Source organism: Thermobia domestica, chromosome 10, assembly GCF_964235325.1.
Source record: "Thermobia domestica chromosome 10, izTheDome1.hap1.1, whole genome shotgun sequence".
NCBI classification, from domain to species: Eukaryota; Metazoa; Arthropoda; class Insecta; order Zygentoma; family Lepismatidae; genus Thermobia; species Thermobia domestica.
The window spans coordinates 111827797-111836712 of record NC_137463.1 but is presented as its reverse complement, the minus strand read 5'-3'; the positions used below and the strand labels follow the sequence as shown (position 1 = coordinate 111836712).

Sequence of the window (8916 nt, the reverse complement as noted above, 5' to 3'; positions counted from 1 at the left end):
AGTGAGTTCCCGTATGCTTACCCCGGGAGCTAATAATATGACAACAAATCTTAAATTTTAGCTTTTCTGCAGTTTAAGACTTGAGCTATTTAGGACTAGTGTAGTTTAGGTTTTGAGCAGCTAAGTTATTCTTAGGAGTTTTGTCGTTTGAGACTACTGTCCTAGTAGATTTTTAGGATTTCTGCACTTTAGGACAGTGATTCCCAATCGATGTATCGCGCAATTCAATAGGATGTATAGCGGACAAATCGTGAAGCATTTAATAATTATTTCAATTGAATTTTGAGATAGACTGTAACAGTAAACGCTTCCAACGGAAGGAGCAATGTTCAGTACTACATAGAGTTACTACTTTATAGAACTTATAGTCTTATGTATGGTAATTTATTTTATTATTAATAAAAAGAAATCAAACACGAGAGTCACTATGTCATGGCCATTCATCAGTGCGTTGTCGTAAAAAAAAAAAAAAAATGGAAATCATTGTATTAAGTAGTATTATATCAGTTTTTCGTTGACGGAGATAAGATTCCATCCATATAAATAATTTCACTTTTCAATTAGTATAATATTATGATATTTATTTAAACTATATGTATTTAGTTTTAAATACAATTAGGTTGAACAAAAAATATTCAAATATTTATGAATAATATAATATTGTTTTCTACATTCTTGATTTTAAACTGATATACATTTGTTTAATCTGAGATATTAGTTGTAAAGAGTATTCTGGCCTCTCACATCCATCTTACTCAGCGTCTGAAAAGAATAACATTTTAATATTAGTTTTCAGATGAAAGAAACAAAAGTCATGGAGCAATTAAAAATTATATTCCCTCTCTTTCTTTATTACTCTTTTTCACTCCTTTTAGTTTTATTTCTTTTAAGTACAGCTATCATTCATTTTTTTTTTTTTTTTTTTTTTTTAGAAAAAATCAGAAACAGGACTAAGGATGTCTACAGAAATTTCTTGTGTCATCTCGATTCCAAGACGGGGGTCGAGGAAAGAAATACATTTTCAAATTCGAAATTTGAAACTTATTGTAACCCTCGTGGGCAACACTAGTTCACTCAAGTCTTAGATCTCAAACACTGTTTTAATGTACTAATTTATTTTAAATAAAAAGGAAAAAGAAATAACTATAAATTGATAAAATGATATACGAACATAGTGAATAGCATTTGTAACATTTAAAGATTCGCGAATCATTACACGATATACTCCAATAATAAATATGGTTTAAATGTTGCTATATGACTCACTTCGTGTACCTCTCGTGATGCAGAAGATGATCAACTTCTGTAAAAGTAACCAAGAAAGTTCTGTCGCTTTTTGTGTAAGCCTGTGTTCAATTGGCTCTCACACCGTGAGTTGAATGCGAATAGAGATAAAGCGAAAGTCAGTTGTTGGTGTGGGTATATTCAACATGCTACCTGGTTGTGGCAGTTCAGCTAAACCTTAAATTTGCATAAGGACAGAGTGCACATGGAACCTCCACAGAGCGTCATAAGGGGTAACTGAAAAGTTTTGAGCCTAACTTAGAAAATGAGAATCTAGAATAGAATAACTATAAGTATTAGAACAGTACAACCTTTGATATTAATGTGTATCAAGCTCTTGGTTCTAAGTAATTTCTTTTGCCTTTTACAGGCTCTTGAAGTGAGTGAGATGGCAGAAGCCGATCACTGTCACAGTGCATCCGATTTTTCACTCTGACGATTACGGCCGACTGGTCGGCTGACCGCGTCTGCCGACTGCTTGGTTACACTGCAACCGATCCGTCATCAGTCTGGCTTTTTGTGGGATACAGTATGGACGAGGAATTACTGCTATTAGAAAACCCTGTGTTAAAAATATTACTTTTAGAGGAAGATAGGAGCGAATATGTAAATACTATTTTTGAAAAAAGAGAGAAATATGGCGAGTTTCACACGCTAGTTTCAAAGTTGGTGGAGCAGCCACAGAAGTTTTTTTCAGTATTTCAGAATGGAACAGGATGCATTTTGGTACATCTTACAGAAGATCCGAGGACGCATAGAGAAGCAAAGTAATTTTCAACAGAAGAACGGTTGGCTGTAACATTAACGAAAGCATTCAGAATTAATAATCAGGGAGGGGGGCGTGTAATCTATAACAGTGTTTCGTTCAGAAAAATTCCCGGTGGTATTTAAAACTTAAGGGGTAAATATAGATTAAAAATGTAAGTTCCCCCGTATTCTTGTATAGTATTCTTTGACAAGTCGCCTAGGAAATTTACAAATTAAACATTATCCTAAGTATGTTGAATCCAACATAGTTGTGTACTAGTACCGGGAAAACATGAAAAATACATTAAAATTCACACACCTCTCGTTTAATTGTTATTATTATTTTGCACAATATTACCACTTATCTGATGACATTAATCTAAAGATATTCATACCATACCAGTGCACAAAAGAGTAATAATAAGAAAAAAATATAACTCCCCTTGCATATGGAATTGAAAAAGTTCAATTAAAAGTTCAAGTACACAATTCCTCATATACACCAATGTAACTATGATTATAAAAAAATGTTCAATAAATCTTTCAGGATCAACCATCTTGCATTAAAAAATGAAATGGAAGTCTCAATACTTGCGATGAGTTGTAAACCACCCGCTAGTCTGGCGTAGGCTGACGACAAAAACAAAATAATTTGTTTCCGATCGGTGGTCGGTAGAAGTCGGCCGTAGTCGCCAGACCATGTCGGAACTAGTCTGAACACGTACACTTCTGTCAATGCATTTGTTTATTTCACCGATGTCGTCAGAGTATGTCAGACTAAAAAATCGGTTAAAGTCGGATCCACTGTGACCATAGGCGAAGTTGGGAAAACGGAAAAAATCGAGTACTGGTCAGTCATTAAGTATCTGCAAATAAAAGGAATGTCGGTCTGAGATCTACCAGGATCTGGTCAATACCGTAGGTGAATCTGCCCCTACATATGCCACCATCAAAAGATGGGTGCAGGAATCCAAGCGTACTAGGCAGAGTGTTGAAGATGAGCCGAGATCTGGGATACCATCAAGTGCTACCACCACAGAAAACATTGGCCTGGCACTTAATATGATCATGGAAGATCGCCGATTGTCAACCCGACAGATAGCAGACAGGCTGCGCATATCACAGGAGCGAGCATATCATATTCTGAAGAATGAACTTGGTTTATCAAAAGTTTTTGCTCGATAGGTCCCATGTCTTCTGACTCCCCAACAAAAACGCACTCAGTACCTCCTATCCGCGGACAATTTGAAACTGTTAGAACGTGATGTGGACGATTTTCTCTGTCGATTCATCACTATGGACGAATGTTGAGTACATCATTACCAGCCAAAACAAAACAACATTCCAAACAATGTGAGCACCCCTCCGCCCTTCCCAAAAGAAGACAAAAATGATCCCCTCCGCTGGCAAAATGATGGCCTCTGTTTTTTTTTTTTGGGATTCCCAAGGTGTGATATTCATTAATTACCTACAAAGGGGTCATACCAACAAAGGACACTATTATAGTGAACTTTTGGGAAAATATCGAGTGCAAATTAAAAAAAAAGGCCAAAAATGATGTCTAGCGGCGTTCTCTACCATCATTACAATGCTCCCGGCCACACATCACCAGTTGTCATGGATACTATTCACGAATGCGGCTTTGAGCTCGTTCCCCGTCCACCATATTCTCCAGATCTGGCGCAATCAGATTTTCGTTTGTTCCCTAATCTAAGAAAAAGGACTCTAGCAGGACGTTTTGCAAGCGATAGTGACGTCATGACAGCCGTGGAGGAGTTTCTGTGGTCACAATCTAAGGATTTTTTTCTGTTGGGATAAGAGCATTACAGCACCGTTGGAGCAAGAGTGTTGCTGTCCAAGGGGATTACGTTGAAAAATAAACGTATTACCAAATCTGTACTTCTTATACTTTCCTCAAGGTTCAAAACTTTTCAGTCACTCCTCGTATGCTGTACGAGTTCAAAATTGGGTCAAACGCCTCTTCAGATGGGAGGAAGATATCCCAGATCTTTGGTGAGGGTGTCGTGACTACGTAGACAGTGAAGCAGTGGTTTAACAGGTTTAAGGACGGTGAGGTATCACTCGAAGACGCACAACATGCCGGAAGACCAGCACATGTACAAAATGAAGATCTGCAGGCATCAGTTGAGGCAAACAGTGGCTAGACATGTGAGTAACTGGGACTACAACTCAGTGTGAGTGGAGAAACTATTCTTCAGCACCTCCATCAACTTGGGAAGCACTACATATTGGGTCGATGGATCCCACATGATTTGACTCCAGGCCAGAAGGCAACACGAGCAGACACCTGTTTCTGGACAGAGTGCTGACATGTGATGAGAAGCGAGTCCTGTATGAAGCTCCACGGTGTCGCCATCATTGGTTAGCATCTCATGAACCAGTTTCAAAACAGCTGAAATCAACACTGCACCAGAAGAAGGCCCTCCTGTGTTTGGTGGACTGCTCGCGGCATCATGCATCGGGAACTTCTACTAGCTGGTCAGAGCATCAATACAACTGTGTACTGTGAGCAGTTGATCCGTGTTCAAGAAACATTCAAAATTCTGGAGCCAGCACTTCTGAATCCAGAGGGATCCTCCTGTTACGGGACAACTCTAAGCCCGACGTGGTTAGAATAACCCAGAACACCATTCTATGCCTTGGACGGGAAATGCTATTGCATCCGCCACACTTCTCGGTTATTGCAGCTTCCGATTATCACCTGTTCCATTCCTTGGACAAATACCTTAGAGGACGCCAGTTCAAATCGCTAATAGAGGTGCAAAAGGCACTTGATACCTTCTTCGTTTCACAGTCCACCAAGTTTTACCGCGATGGAATCCACGGCCTTCCAAAATGTTGGCAGAAGGTCATCGATGCAGATGGTGAATATTTTCGATCTTCCAGGTACGTCTTAGGTGACATATCGATGTTCGAATGTGGTGGATGAAAAAGCGACTGAAGTTTCTTGGTTACCTTTATAGATAAAATTGAGAAGAAAATAAGGATGTAAATTGTTTACGTTAATTTACAAAATGACAACAGAAAAACTTTCCGCGAATCGAGATTAGACGAGAAAGAAGTGTACGAGAACCGAGACGAACGAGAAGTTGAATGTTCATAGCTCTCATTCATATTCGATGCCACTTAAAAAAGAAAAATAAAACTGGTTTGGATATTTTAACTTTTATTTGATGATGCAACACGAAATATTAAGTTGTTGGTACATTGAAAACATGTGGTTTGAAGCAAGTATAGTTTGCCAGAACTTGATCTTGGTAGAGTTTTCCATTGTTATTGCTATTGCTCATTACGCGGCATTGTTATTGCTCATTTTTCCTGTCTTATTACTGTTAAAATTAAAACATAATACGCAGTAGAATGTATTTGTCGACCTGAACTACATCTTTCAATACTTTTATTTAGTGGCAGCTCAACTTCGCCTAATCCCTCTGTAACTTCACCATTGGATACGAGTAACCAAATGAGAAGAAAAAGTAAAACTAAATAAAAATGCCTAGCGTAGCTATTGGTATCTATCAGCAGTCACTGGTTCTTTCTCTGAGGAAACAAGTGTATAACAAGATATCCAATGATAGAAAATGGAAAAGTACGGAGTAACTAGATAGTACGGAAAATGCACGCTTTGTATAAAAGGAAAGGACTACTAGTGTCAATGAAGATGTCTACAGTAATAATAAAAATATTCATTGAGAATTTTACTAAGTACTCCTCCGGAAATGGAACCCTTCAGAAAACAAAAAGGAGAAAATTCTTGACGATCAAGGTGTGATGATTGGAATCAATGGTGTGTATATCATGATCGGAAAACTATTTTGATGAAGATATGATTTGTACATCATTATCTTTCTACAAAGCAAGCTTTCAAGTAATACTATACGCATATTTCACGATGGCATATTTATCGAAATTTTAAGGAGGAAGTTTATATATATATATATATATATATATATATATATATATATATATATATATATATATATATATTTGATTGCCCAATTAGGAAACCCAAGGTCAAACACCTGCACGAAAGGTATCCCGAAAAATACTGCATGGTCTAACATACGATTTGCGAAGTTTCAGTGAAACACGATTGGTAGATAGTGAATATGTAGGAGGTTATCGAACTAAGGACAACAATTTTTGTACTTAATACGACACTGAGAGAGAAAGGGAGAGAGAGAGAAGGAGGGTGATAAAGAGATATTATATTTGTCTTTTAACCATACTAAAATCAATTAATCATTTGACGATCAATAATGATTAATTGGGTACTTACTAACGTGCTAAGTATTATCTTGCCACCCGTTTTACTCATAATGATACATGCTACCAATATATATATTTAAAGGGTAGCACGTATCATTATGAGTAAAATGGGTGGCAAGATAAATTTAGCACGTTAGTAAGTACCCCATTAATCATTATTAATCGTCAAATGATTAATTGATTTTAGTATGGTTAAAAGATAACTATAGGCACGAATGAAACCAAAATCGATGGATATTAATCTAGGAAAGAAATGGAAAAGAAAAAAGAATAGCAGGATTGTGATTGTCGTTCTTTTGAATTCATCAACGTACTGCTGAAAATTATGTGGCAGTTGAAGGAAAAGATGGACGTGGAAGACAAGGAAGAAGTATTTATAAGTTACTGGAAAATGAGAGATCATGTCAATGGCTGAAACTGCTAACACTAAATAAACAGAATCTTTAGTCGTTCCCTGTTGCCTCCAAAAAGATTGGTTAATAACACAAAAACATGTAATATGTAAAGTAGTGAAATTTTCTTGTAATAAAATAAATATGTTATTAACTTTAAGCATCATGCTGAAGTTTGAATCCTTGAAGTCGAAAGAATACCAATAAAATCTCCAATACTAATTCTTCTGCAGCTCCACTTCGTAGCAAACAGGATTAGCTACAGATACTTCGATGTCTAATTGCAGGCCTCGTCAACAATTAGGTTGAAGCGAATAAAATGACCGCCCTATGTGCGTCATTTACAAAGATGTAAACAATGAAAACTACAATACCTGGTTAGTCAAAATAGTCACCGTATGATACTACACACTTTTGGGTCAATTCAAATGAAATCGACATATTTCCAGGTCAAAGATTGCTGACAAAATATATTTATTTTTGAATTTTTTACCTAAGATTGTAACACATTTAGGGAGTTCAAAACGGTATTGATTTATTTTTTTAACCGCGCAGATTCGTTTGTGGCGGCCATTTTGTATAGGCACCTGAGTATATTTTATACTTTTCAGAGAATTCCGTTAAACGCTGTAACTTTTTGTTTTCAAGATAATGAGTTCAGACCAAAACCATATGAAAGTTAATAGAATGGACAACATTTTGGGTTGTGTGGACATTGAGACGTACTTTATAACATCAAGAAAAGAAACTCTGAACATAGAGATTGAAAACCTAGAAATGGACAGTATGGAAATGTACTTAGAATTTTTCACTTCTGTCCTTCCTGAGATATTTGATGGTGAAAATATACGATTTACGAAAATTCGCAAGGTTTAAAAATTTCCAAAAAATCAAATATAAGGTTCTTAGATCTGAAACTTGTTTAGGACGTTGTCTATTATCTAGTCTTTATGTAGACAAAGAATTGAAGGTGAGTCTCATTTATTTCGTTTCAAAATGTACATTCCAAAATTGCAATTTCTAGGTTTCCGACCTCAATGTTCAGAGCATCTTTAGTCAGGTGTTGGAAGTTTCCCGCAAAATCGAGATAAAATTTAAAACTATATAGAACGATTGCCCATCGTCTGCCCATGTTTGCCCACCCAAAATTTTTGTTTGCCCACAAACAGAACCTAAGTCATACGTAAAAAACAATTTTAGGGCCAACTTCACACTGGCACAACAAAGTGTGAAAATAAAATATTGCAACATGCAAATCGATTGCCCATCGTTTTCCCATGTTTTCCCACCCAAAATTTTTGTTTGCCCACAAATAGAACCTAAGTTATACGTAAAAACAATTTTAGAGCCAACTTAACACTGGCACAACAAAGTGTGACAATAAAATATTGCAACATGCAAATCGATTACCCATCGTTTGCCATGTTTGCCCACAAATAGAACCTAAGTTATACGTTAAAAAAATTTTAGAGCCAACTTGACACTGGCACAACAAAGTGTAAAAATAAAATATTGCAACATGCAAATCGATTGCCCATCGTTTGCCCATGTTTGCCCACCAAACATTTCTGTTTACCCAAAAATAGAACCTAAGTTATACGTAAAAAACAATTTTAGAGCCAACATCACACTGGCAGAACAAAGTGTGAAAATAAAATATTGCAACATGCAAATCGATTGCCCATTGTTTGCCCATGTTTGCCCACCAAAAATTTTTGTTTGCTCACAAACAAACAAAAAGTTATAAACAAAAACATTTTTAAGCCTAATAAGCTTTACAAGCAAAATAAAAGATTTGTAAATATTTATATTCCTTCTACATTTGTGTACTTTACAATATTAATTGCTCATATTTCTCTATCAAAACCAACCATTTTGCGCTACATAAACGGAAAATTATGGAACGGATTATGCATCCAATAGTAACAATGACACAATCATATTACTACATTTGTAGTATGCAAATTGTAATATTGCGGAATCTAAGTTTTTCTATATAAGTAAATACAAGAACTATTATTAAACAAACAAAAACATCTGCTGGGTAAACAAAATCATTTGCTGGACAAACTAAGTCAATCACTGGGCAAGTCAAACAAGGGAAGGCAATCAATATTTGTGATTAGAAACATAGCCAGCTTGAATTATCATATGTAGTCTCAAAAACGTACGAAATTAGGTTGCAGATTCTTTTCTATCGTTG

The 8916-nt window shown here is 36.1% G+C and overlaps 1 long non-coding RNA gene across 2 annotated transcripts in view; it reads right to left on the bottom strand.

The window, feature by feature from the left end:
- Positions 1-573: 573 nt before the first annotated feature.
- The window catches only part of LOC145662055 (uncharacterized), a 103837-nt gene continuing 95494 nt past the window's right edge, over positions 574-8916 (bottom strand). The window contains exon 4 of one of the 2 annotated variants that reach the window (XR_014126969.1): positions 574-762. This is a non-coding gene — a long non-coding RNA (uncharacterized LOC145662055). The remainder of the gene's footprint in view (positions 763-8916) is intronic. The other variant, XR_014126968.1, reaches the window with a different exon arrangement.